The sequence below is a fragment of the Lissotriton vulgaris genome, chromosome 2_1, assembly GCF_964263255.1.
Source record: "Lissotriton vulgaris chromosome 2_1, aLisVul1.2, whole genome shotgun sequence".
Classification (NCBI taxonomy): Eukaryota; Metazoa; Chordata; class Amphibia; order Caudata; family Salamandridae; genus Lissotriton; species Lissotriton vulgaris.
The window spans coordinates 2,135,244,600-2,135,257,386 of record NC_141687.1 but is presented as its reverse complement, the minus strand read 5'-3'; the positions used below and the strand labels follow the sequence as shown (position 1 = coordinate 2,135,257,386).

The window sequence follows — 12,787 nt, the reverse complement described above, 5'->3', positions numbered from 1 at the left end:
TCTGTATCTTTTTTCATTTTCTCAAGTGCTGTGTCTACCTCTGGTCCAAACAATTGATGTTGGTTGAATGGCTGATTTAAGATGGTAGTTTGCAATTCCTTTTTTTATTTTATTTTAAAAAGTTTTATTTTATTTTCACCTGGTATGAGACTTCAATACATTCAAAGTAATTCCAGTTCATCAAGTATGTCACATACATCAACCAAACATGTATAGATCACTTTTCAAATTACTAAGTATAAACGCTAAGCCATAACAACGAACTCAAATAGACAGTTAAAAGTAGTCTTTGGATCCATCAGTTCAATTCTAGGTTCCCCCAAATTTTCTCAAATTTCTTTAACGATCGAACACCTCTAAGTTCTGCCAACGTGCACTCCATAATTTTAATTTCATTGACCAAGTACCACCACTCCATAGCATTAGGTGGGTTAGGGCTAATCCAGGCCCTGGCTAAAGTTAATTTGGCACATGAAAATAATATTGATAACAGTATATGATGTGGTTGATTAGTCAAATGTGGGCCAAGTATTACCATAGGTGCCGTTATTGGAGAGCTAAGAATATTTTTTGCAACTAAAGTTTTTTCCACTTCTTCCCAAAACTTTCCAAGTCTTGGACATGAAAACAGCATGTGTACAAGGTCTGCCGCATATTCAGCACATTTCGGGCATTTGGTTTTCTCTCCCAAGATATTATTTGAGGACCATTTAGAAAATTTTTCTGGAGTATAATATAACATATAGATAGTTCTATATTGTTGAAGTCGTAGGCTAGATGACCGTACGTGATAATGAATATTAGTGTAGGATTTACTTATTTGTTTTCCTGTAAGATTAGTTCCAAATTTTAAATTCCATTTATTAGCAAGTGCATCGTTGTCGTCAGATCTTAAACCTATAAAAAATGTATATGTCGAGCTAATAATAGATTTCTCTTTTTTAGAGTTTAAGAAGTCCCAGATACCCCCGCTCGACACAGTATTAATTCTGTTCTTATGCACTAAAAAGTCATAAATTTGCATATATTTAAACCTATGTATTTCAGATAATCCAAATAAGTGTTTTAAAGTAAGAAAATCTAATATGCCTTGAGAGTTATATAAATCACCCAGAACCGTTATACCTTTCAGTTGCCACCTTCGAGATTCCCCATCACTAAATACACTCGGAAGACCAGGATTGTTCCACAGAATCAATTGAGAATGAAATATAGTAGTTTTACAATAATCAAGGATATCCTTCCATACTCTTACTATATCCCGTGCAGTCTTGAATTTGACCCGTTTGTAGTAGTTGGGATCTGTGATATGAAGTAGAAATTGCTTAGAATCTCCCTTTAGTAATAAATGGTGATAGAAAAGCAAGTCCTCTGTATTCAGTAATGATCGTATACGTCTTACAAATGAAGCCCAAAAGTATAATTTCATGTCGGGAAAATTAAGACCGCCAGATCCAATTTGGTTTTTCAGTGACTTTAACGATCTCCTAGCCTTCTTGTACCCCCAAATAAAGTTACAAAAAATCCCATCTAGTTGTTTAAAGAAAAGCCTGTTCTGTGTCAAAGTGATTGATCTAAATAAATATAAGTATTTAGGTATAATTTTCGTTTTTATCAAATTTATTCTACCAATTAGACTTAGTGGGAGTCGATGCCATTTTTTCAAATTCGAGAAGTTTTCATTAGATCATTATAATTGATGGCATTAAGTTCTTTAATGTTTGAGGTAATTTTAACTCCGAGATAAGTCGCGACCTTACATATTTCAGGCACCGGTTGAGGGAGACGAAGTTAGCTATTATTTGGGTTTTATGAACATTCAATTTATAGCCTGATACTCTGCCAAATTTAGATGCTTCAATATTAATAGCTCTTAGAGACTCATTTGCTTCAGACGAATAGATAGCGATATCGTCGGCATACGCAGTGATTTTTAAGCTTTGCCTACCAGTCTTAAAGGGTATTATTCCAGGCTGAGTTTCCAAAGCCTTTAAAAACGGTTCCAATGAGAGGGCAAATAGTAAAGGTGAAAGGGGGCACCCTTGACGTGTGCCCCTCCTAATTGGAAAGCGCGACGAGGTGAGACCTCCATAGCTGGTGTATGCCGTTGGCTTGTCATAAAGTGCTCGAATCCCGTTTAAAAATTCTCCACCGAACCCCATTGATCCCATTGTATGCCATAAATAGTCCCATCCCACCCGATCAAATGCCTTTTCGGCGTCGAGCATTATCATGGCAAGGGGGGTTACCTCTATCTCTGCTATGTCAAATGCTGTTATTGCTGTGTTGACATGAGCTGATGTATCCCTCCCTGTTATAAACCTGTGCTGCTGTGTATTTACAATTTTGGGCATTAGTGGTGCAAGTCTTTTAGCCAAGCATTTTGCAAAGATCTTTGCGTCTGCGTTGATCAAGGAGATCGGTCTATATGAGCCCATCTTCTCTTTAGGTTTACCCTATTTATGAAAAAAGATTATTTTGGCTTTATTCCAGGAGCGGGGGGCTGACCCAGTTCTGCCGATATGAACTATTACTTCTAAAAGAAAGGGTATTAACTCGTCTAAGCATAGTTTATAGATTTCCAGAGGAATGGTATCCTCACCCGTGGCTTTTCCTATAGGCAGTGATTGTATAGCCTCCTTTAGTTCTTCACTTGTTATTTCTATAGCCAATTCGTTTGTTGTTATCTGGTTCGTTAAATTTTCTTTTAAATAATTCTCAATTACAAGGTCATTAGGCATGTTCTCCGGTGTATACAGAGCTTCATAATATTTAGCAAACTGTTGGATTATATAATTTGGCTGATTGTATCTCTTATTGTCAACCCCCAAAATTTGGACGATCGTAGACTCCACTCTATCCTCTGCCACTTTAAATGCTAAAATTTTGCCTATTTTATCTCCGCCCTCATATTGTGAGAATTTATATTTATGGATCTGTGCGCTTCTTTTTTTTAGAAGTATTTCTTTAGTCTTACATTTTAGCTGGCTAAGATTTGCACTAATTTCCAGAGTGGATAAGTTATCTCTTAAAGCTTGTACTAGCCTTGTCTCCTCGGCAGCGATATCAGAGGTCAGGGCTAAATTATATTTGTATCTTTCGTGGTTCTGTTTCAAGACAAATGATTGCGTAAACCCTCGGATACTGGCTTTACATGTATCCCATACTGTTAAGCCTGAAGCAGTGTTTCTATTAATAGTCAAAAATTCTGTAATATGTTGTTTTAGTTGCGAGATGAAAGTCGCATTTGATATTAAATTCCTAGGAAATGTAAAAGGTCTCGGGGGTTTACGATTCAGAGAAGTAGTGAATTTGATCATAATGGGGTTGTGATCAGATGTTATACGTGGATATATTACCATTGATGTGGATTTCATCAGTGAATCTGAAACAAAAGCCATATCTAAATGTGAACATAGCCTGTGGGGTGCTGAATAGTATGTGTAACCAGGAGAGTTTGGGTATAGAGATCTCCATACGTCTCTGACATTGTGTATCTTACATAGATCTAAGATAGATGTTCTAGTTTTGGGCATTCGTTTGTAATTACCCGGACGTGTAGTATCCGTTAGACATTTCAGAATGCAATTGAAGTCACCCATAATTATTACTTCTCCCTCCCAGTCTAATAAAGCTATGTTTAACTGTTCAAATATTCTGGGATCTTCTTTGTTAGGCCCATAGACAACACAGGCTACAAGCTTCACATTATTAAAGCAGAGTTGAGTAATTGCCCATCTACCCCATTTGTCACACGTTGTTTTAATTATTTCTGCCTTAACCTTTTGTCTTTCAGTATAGCAACCCCTCTTGTAGGTGAAGCAACAGCCGAGTTGGTTATCATCTCAAAGCCCAATTGGCTAAGCAATTTCTTATCTTTATCTATAATATGGGTTTCTGACAAAAATACTAAGTGGGGGTTGTATAATCTTAGTTCTTCGGCAACTAAGCGTCTTTTACGTTTGTTGTTCAACCCTGAGACATTCCATGCCAAACATTTAATATTATGCATCACTGATGTAAGATGTAGTGTCGATAATCAGCATTCGTTCGATCATTTCTGTTAATCCAAATGCTTCGTTTTTTCTTTTTTTTCATGTATAGTTCCAAATAAAGAATATATTTTACAAACACAAATCTCAAATCATGTCCTTCTACCAGGTTGAAAATATTTTTTTTCATTTTTCCCCCAACCCTCCCTCCACCTTCCCTCATCTCCCACACCCTCCCCTGTCTGCGAAGACCTACCCCCCCCTTACCTACTGCTGCCGTTGATGAGGCAGCGCCTGCGGCAGTGGACCGATAACCCCTCCCACTGGAGCGTCAGCTATTAGTATTGCATCATCAACACTGATGTTAACTTCGAGATAGCACGTTATATTTGGGTGTATTATAAATCCAGTACGGTCTAGCAATACTTAATAGTAGAATAAAAATTAAGTGATTAAATGTTTGATGATTCAGTGCCCCACCTAGGTCTTGAGTTCCCCGTGCCCCTTCATAATCACATTTCTATTTATCTAGTGGTTCTATATCGCATATGTAGAGAGAAAGATTAACCCCCTCTCTTTCCTTCAGTCTTTACTCCTGTTGACGCTGGCAAGAAATGTCTGTGCCTCCTGTACATCGCTAAAGAAGTTTGTGCGCCCGTTCATAATCACTTTAAGTCGGGCGGGTTCTTGTAGATATGCTAGGCCTCCCAACTTATTGATTGGGTCGATTAATTTTCGCATTTCCCATCTTTTGTCCATCGTAGTTTTACTAAGATCTGAACGAGTGAAGATGGTAAGGTTGTCAATAGTTATTGGGGTATTAGGCTTAGCTTTTTGCCACACAGCTTGTCGGAGCAGAAAATTACCAAAATATATTAAGAGTGGGCGTGGGAATTTACTATTCTGACGTTTTGGGACAAGTGGAAGTCGGTGTGCTCTTTGTATTTGGGAGTCCCAATCCCAGTCTGAAAGATCCGGGAAGGCGCGAGGCAAAAGTTTCACCATGAAAGCCCTTAGATCGGATCCCTCTAGCCCTTCCGGGATTCCGTATAGTTTGAGGTTGGATCTCCTTTGTCGGTTTTCCAGGTCCTCGACTTTCCCCTGAAGTTGAGTTAATTCTGCATCGTGGCGCCCCACAGTGGCTTCTAACCGTTGGGTTCCTTCTTCTACCACGACTGTGCGCTGCTGGAGCTCTATTGTCTCCTGTGTAACGCCCTTTAGTATAGAGGTTAGATCAGTTATGGAGGTTTGCAGTCTTACATTGTCACTTTTCAGTTGCTGATAGTGCGCTTCCGATTCTACCCTTTGACTTATCAAAAGTTTTAATATAGTATCCAGTTGGGGGTGGCCAGTATGTCCCAACCTGATCTCTTCCGTTGAGTTTGTGTTTGTATTTTCAACAAAGGGTTTATTTAAGTCAGTATCTATATTCACAGATATCGGTAGATTAGAGCCTGTGGCAGTTAATGGGAAATCTTTTTCCCCTGCGGTTAACTCAGAAGGGACGTGGCTGGGAGTTTGCGCCATAGAGGCCCTATTACGGGGGCATGTAGCGTCTCATTATCTGTAGGGCTACCCCCTGAAAGCCTTAAAGCCATGCTCTTGACTAACCCCTTGGCCTCAATCCACTTTCTTAGCGGGCTCTTGTCGATGACCATTTTTTTAGTAATCAAGGGGGCTGCTCCTGTAGCCAGGTTAGACAAAACTCTCCCTCTCATCTTGTGGATTGTCTTGGCTTTACCTCTGCATCTCTGTGGAGGTAGCCTGCTCAAGGATTTATCCGTAGACTTATCCAATTCCTCCTCTGTATCATCATCACAGTCCTCAAAGGAGAGGTGTTCCTCAGCCAATTCCAAGGCCTGTTCCGAATAAGAGTTACCCATTGGGCATATTACAGGACCGTTATTTTCTTCTATTATGCCAGTGCCTGTGTCTGTTGGGCCTTCCAACCTCGAAAATGTAGCTATAGCCTTGGGGTTGATAGTCAAGGGGATGACTAAAGTATCCGGTAGTGTCGTGGAGGTATTTAATGAGTGGGGCCCCCCATTTGCCACCTTTATTCCTTCTGTTACCTCGAGGCTTTCTAAGGTCTCCCGGGTCTCACTGCCTTCAGTGAGGGTAGAAGATGTAGTCGAGATAACTGGAAGTGCTGCTAGAGCAAAATCATCAAGATTTACATTATCCAATAGCACAGTAGGTTGGGTAGATGCTACTGCCCCATCTTCTTTGGGGGAAGAGGCTTTATCCATACATAGCCCTGATGAGGAGTGTGAGGCAACCTGTATTTCCCTTTCGCCATTTGATGCTAAGGAAATGATTTGTGTCCTGGTATTCAACGAGGGGTCCCGCACCTCCCCCGAAGCCACCCCGGAATTAGCACCATCAGTAATGTCTGCACCTTTCTGTGTAGCCATTTTAGGTATTGTCCCGCAGTTCAACAGTAGAGGAGGGCGCAGGATCGTCTTACCTGTCGCCTTCCTATCGCTCCCCTTCAAGATAGCAGCCTTTTGAAGAACGTCCGTGTCTCCTTGGGCCGGTACTGCCGGCGCTGCCTTTCGCTTTCTCAGCTCCCCCCGTCGCCGTATCTTCTGTTGTCACCACGGCCGTGGTAACCAAAGTGACAGAGGCTGGGGCTGTAGACGTAGGCAGAGCGGCCGCCGCCGCTGCTGCAGCTGTTGCGGAGGTCTTGGTATTCCGCGTTGTGCGCGGAGGGTGTTTGGGCGACATGACTCTTGGTGAAACAGTTGCACTCCGCATCTTGAACGCCGCCGGCAGACCAAACAAATCGATACTTGAACGGGCGAGCCGGTTCTCAAACCAGTCCCTAACCGCTCGCCAGATAGTTGTAGACAGCCACAGCATCAGTCATCCGATTAAAGCGCTGTGGAGAGTGCTGGAGAGACGACCCGGGAGAGTTGTAAGTAGAAGTAGAAGGGAGCGGCTGCAATGCCGCAATGCCGGTCCGATTCAGTCAATCAGGTCCGGTCCGTTTCGTCTTTCCTTTTTCCGATTACTTCCTCGCCGTGTACACAATCATTAGAATTTCAAGTTTTTCCCCACTTTCAGTCTTAGATCTTAGGGGTTTAGAGGCTCTAGCGAACCGCTGATACCAGTGTGGAGGGGAGAGCTCTCGGTCTGCCGCACAGCAGTCCTCACTCCGCCATCTTGGACTCCACCCCCCTACCGTTCACCGTATCGGTAGTTTGCACTTCCTGCTTAAATCCTGAAATGCGTAGCCACGCATGACGTCTAAGTAGGACACTAGTGTTTACAGCTCTAGATGCAGTCTCTGCTACTTCAAGTGCACACTTGATTGAGGCATTTGAAATTAATGTGCCTTTTTGTATAAGTTTGTTTGCCTGTGCCTTTTATTGGTCAGGTAGATGTAGCATTAATTTTTCTAACTGATCATAATGAGCCTTGTCATATCTTGCAAGGAGGGCTTGTGTGTTAGCTATACGCCATATATTAGTAGCTTGTGCAGCTATTCTTTTTCCTGAAACATCTATCACCTTAGATTCTTTATCAGGGGTGGTGCTTCACCTGACGTCTGAGTTTGCTCTTTTTCTAGCATTTGAGACAACTAGTGACTCTAAGGGTAGCTGTCCTTTAATATAGGCTGGATCACTAGGAGCAGGCCTGTACTTTTTCTCAATTCTAGGGTTTAGGATCCTAGCACGTACAGGATCTTTAAATACTTCTGGAGCATATTTGATGACCCCTTTGATCATAGGAAGAATTTTAACAGACCTTTGGGATTGTTCAAACGTATCAAATATAAAATCTTCCTCTGCCTCATCTGAATGCATGGTGACCCCATGATAAATGGCAGCCCTATTCAGTAAGTGCCCAAAACCAATATTGTCCTCTGGGGGAGAAGGTTTTGATGGATATGACTGTGGGTCAGGAATATCTGGCACATCTTGTGGGTTTGGGTACTCCCAATCTGGATCATCAACAGGGTAGGGAAAAGGCTCATCTGGGTCTACACCTCCCCCTATACTATACTCATCATCATTTTGAGGTGTATGTGGTGAAGAATGAGGAGGAGAGTGTTCAGGAGAATTGTGAGATGATTTGTTAGGAGGAACAGGAGATGAAGGAGAAGGAAGTATAGGAGAAGAAGGGTGCATAGGAGATGTGGCAGAGTCCTTCTTCTTGACAGGCATTGGAGGTGTAGGTGCTGTGTCTGATTTCCTCTTCCTGTGTGGTGTAGTGGATACATGACCTGTGTTTGGGTCAATGTAGATCTTCTTTTGTAGAGGATCAGGCTGGAAAAGTTCTTCTCCTAGCGGAACCTTTGCCAGTGCCGATTTTTTCGGTTCCGGGCGTGGTTGCTGCTTGTCTTTAGCCTTAAGAGTTGTAACTGTGTCCTTCGGCGTACATTTAGGCACAGAAGGTGTTGTTTTTGGAGTAGAAGGCTGTTTCGAGGGCTTGAGCGCATCGGAATCAGGTCTTGTAGGTTTCGGTACTGAAGATATTGGCTTCGGAGTAGAAGATGGTCTCGTCGGCCTTGAGGCGTCAGACGCTGGCTTCATAGTTTTGTCTTTAGAAGTTGGCGGTTTGGGAGCCAAGACTTCCTTCGGTTTCGGTGCTGGTGGGATCGGCAAGTGTGGTTTGCTCAGTAAGGAGCTACTCGAAGGCTTGAGTATTTTCTTCAGAGCCGGGCTCGATGGTGGGGCTTTCGAAGTGTATTTTCGGTCTCGACTGGGCCCCGGAGGCGGAGTCTTGACCTTTGCCTTCGATTTGGGTGCTGGGTATGGGGCAGGGGCAGTAGTACTGATACGCTGACCCAATGGTATGGAGTCTTCGGAGTCGTCTGCCCCAGATATGATTTGGAGATCGTCTGATTCTTCTTCGGGAATGAGCGGAACTTCTTCGTCAAAGATAGCCACCGGTTCCGGTGCCAATCTCTGCATGTCGTGTCGACGGGCCCTCCGATCTCAAATTGTTTTCTTAGATCGAAAGGACACATAGGCTGTGCAGATTTGTCGTGTTCTGGCGATAAGCACAGGTTACACACCTCGTGATGGTCACTGTGTGGGAACTTTGCTCCACAGTTGGGGCATCTTTTGAATGGCCCCAACTGGTCCTTTCCAGGAGGTGTAGGCCTCACGGCCTGGATAAGCCCAACGGCCCGCGTCGATGACCGGAAGCGAGCTGATGGAGTGGAGACGATGTTTGTCAATATCGAAAGTAGTTTGGTGAAGTTTGAATACGTTTTTACATGTGGAAGTACTTGAAAAGTAGATTTCGAACCAGAACGGAAAAAGTACATCCGAACCCAGTGGCGGAAAAAAACTAAGGATGGAGCCTATGCCCATGCGCACTATCGTCCAAGGGAGGAGTCACCTATCTCGTGACTACAAAGACTTCTTCCAAGACGACAACAACATGCAATCATCCGAGCCCAACACCAGGTGGCGATCTAATGCACAGTGTATGATCTGCAGCTCATATGCCTCGAACAAAGTATTCCTGAAATCATCTCATAAGGCCCCCTCCCTGCATGCCGCCATGTCCCTTCCGCTCCCCCAATCCTTGCCATAAAGTTTTCGAGGGGGGCCCAACCTCAAAACATTTGGCTTAGGAGGGGCTCAGAGTAAAAAGGTTTGAAGACCTCTGCTCTAAGCCCTATTCTCCTGAGATATTTAACTTAGTTGATTTTTTTTTTATTAAACCTCGCATGTGTAGTAGAGTATGTAAGATTAAAGGTTACTCTGATGTGTCTGGTTTTACACGTCATAGTGACCTTTAACCTTACACACGACACATTTGCCCAATAGACTGACAAGATATATCAATAACCTAATGCCACAGATTGGCAAATTAAGAGCACACATTATCTATTTATTTAATTTTCTACATTTTGTTTTCTCTCATTTCAAGTGCTTTATTTATCCACTTGTATATTCAAATCTTTGTTATCTTGCTGAGATAGCTCTCTCGTGCCAATGGTCATTTCTTCGAAGTGATGAGCTGTGGCAAAGGTTTTTCTAGTGTTAAATCATCACCTAAAAAGCATCTTTTATTGTAACTTGATTTTTAATTAATTCTAGGCACCAATTAAACTTGTATCATGTGGTTATAAAAAATTGCTAGTTACATGTAGCAGCTGAAACTCTTGATAAGTTTACATATGAATCAATAGTTTTATTTGTCGGCTGACCCCTACCCAAGAACATGCGTCTTGCACCTACCTACATTACTGTTTTTACACAGTAAAACCAATTGTTTCAATTCTGTGTCAAATGTAATTTATCTTCATCTACATGAGGAAGTAATGTTTTAGTACTCTACACCCTTCTGTCACCAAACAATGTTTCAAGAGAGCTATTTTGCATGTATCTATATAAATATCCCCTACAATTGCTTCAATATATGCCAGGAATCTCTTTTACCGTTGTGTCCATTTCAAACTGGTTCACCTGAGCATGGTAAACTTGTAATTGGAGCAGTGATGTTATCTATGTGCCCGTTTATAGCGATGATGAGTATATAATTATGATTGAACAAGGGGTGGCCCAGCACTCAACTAATAGATCATGTGAATGGAACTTGTTTATACTCCACAAATTTTAAGACTCAACATTCAGACAACAGTATATTAAGATCTTCTCAAAAAGTAAAGAAACACTGATGGATTTTGGTTGTAGTGATAAAACTCTTTATTCTTTTCTCAATTTCTTAAAATCCATAATCGCCAATACGTTTCATCCTCATACGGACTTCTTCAGGGCTAAAATATATACAAAAATTGACATTAATTCCTAGTTATGAATATAAATTCCTTATGAACCTACATGAACCAGACAATACCAATAACCAACAAACGTCTAAACATAATGTGCAATCGAAACATTAATGTTCTACAACAAATGTTTCATAACTACAATCAAAATCCATCAAATTAAAATGAATAAAGCACCCAGAAATGTAACGGCGAACTCCTGCTCTGACCTTGCCTATGGATGTGTTGGCAGTGCTCCGTGTCAGCCTGCTGTTTTCTCCCATCAATTCGGGAAGCAAGGTGTTTCGCCTCGGTGTCCTGCTCTGTGTCTGGTCTCCGCATCAGTGGAGCGTCAGTAAATCCCAGCATGGCACCTCAGTGTCCTGCCGCTCAGAAGGGGTGCAGTCGAGCTGGTGATGGTGCAGCTCCCAGCCAAGGAAAAGCGGCTGCCGCTGGTGCCTCTGAACTCGTGAGTGAGTCAGCATCCTTTCCTCGATTCTGCCAGACTTCCAAAGCTGCCTCAGCCTCTTTGGTTGGCAATCTCATATTAAGGCTGTTACGCTCGGGGAAGGCAGGTGAATTACTTCAAGCCGGTAGGTCTGAGCACTCTACTCCTGTTTCAGAAACGGCCCAGTCTGACTCACTGGGAGGGCCAGCTGCCGATAGTCAGAAAAGTTTAGACCTTGAGGAACCCTCCCTGGCCATGATACTTCAGATCCTGCTCACCCAAAGAACAGAGGCCCAAGAATATTACTCACAAGCTAAAGCAGATAGCCGAGAGATTAAGCAGGTACTAACAGATGTTACAGCAAAGGTTGTCTCACTATCTTCGGATGTCTTGGAATTGCAACAGTGGGTCACAGTATCAGAGGAAGCTAACACCTCAGTTGCTAGATCTATTAAGCACAAAAAACTCATATGGCGCTTCTACAGAAGAAAGTTGAGGACCTTGAGAATCAACAGCGCCGGAACAATCGGAGGGTCTTTGGCATTCCGGAGGGGAGGGAGGGCTCGGAACCTAGGCCATTTATTGTCAGCATGTTTCCGCAGGCATTTCCAGAGTGGGCCGCCTGGGATATGGACTCACTGGCACAGTAGGCTCATCGCCTACCATCTTTCTTAGCACAGGGTGCTCAAGCCCAACTATCGCACCCTCGCCCAATTCAGGTGTTCATCTGCAACTTCTTACTCCGACAGGCCATTTATGTAAAGGCTCTTTCCACCACCCCTGTAAAAAATCGACTCAATCTCCTTATTCATGAGACACAGATTACACAGATCTGTGTAAGGCTACAAAGGTAAGAAGGTGGAAGCTTCGTCAGCTGATTGACCCTTTCAAGGCAGTATGTTAGCAAGTGTTTATGCAGGAACCAGCTGAAGATATTGAAAGATAGACATTCGCAATTTTTCTATAGAGAGACAGAGGCTAAGCAAACGCTCTCCAGGTGGCAATCTGACTCAGTTTAAGGGGGGGCCTTAACGAGGAGTATTGATGGCGGCTCTTCGTTTTATGGCTCTTTGCTTTTATTGATTATGGATCCGCCTTTTTTTCCTATATTGATGGGACGGCGCAGGGGGCTTGTGGAGGCCCGGGGGGGAGGGGAGGTTGATTGGAGGCTGCTCCCTGTAGGCTATCAACCAGCGACACCAGGGCAGGGGTATGATTCCCTCTCTTAGGTACGGGGATTGGTGGCTTTGGGTTGGGTGGGTTGGAGGGTGGTGTTTATTGAGAGTAACTCTCAGTTATTTTATAGTTTGGGATGGGGGGGTCAGATGGCCAGATGGCCTGTGGAAGTATACACATAGATGGAATGCAGCAAGGAAAAAGATTTAAAGGGATGGCAGTTTGGTTTAGATTATGAAATGGCTAATGTGAAATGTATGTTTTGGAATGTGGCTGGACTCAATCAAGTTAGGAAGAGGTGTTTGATTTGTCAAGAACTTAAAGCATTTAAGCCAAATATACTTGGTCACAAATCAATCAATCAATGACATTTATAGAGCGCACTACATACCCGTAGGGTCTCAAGGCGCTGGGGGAGGGGGGGTGCCGCTACTGCTCGAA

The 12,787-nt window shown here is 42.9% G+C and overlaps 1 protein-coding gene and 1 pseudogene across 2 annotated transcripts in view; both read right to left on the bottom strand.

The window, feature by feature from the left end:
* The window catches only part of LOC147733823 (uncharacterized), a 452,276-nt gene that overhangs the window by 190,746 nt on the left and 248,743 nt on the right, over nucleotides 1-12,787 (bottom strand). The window lies entirely within an intron of this gene.
* LOC147733824 (uncharacterized) lies at nucleotides 4,575-6,406 on the bottom strand (annotated as a pseudogene).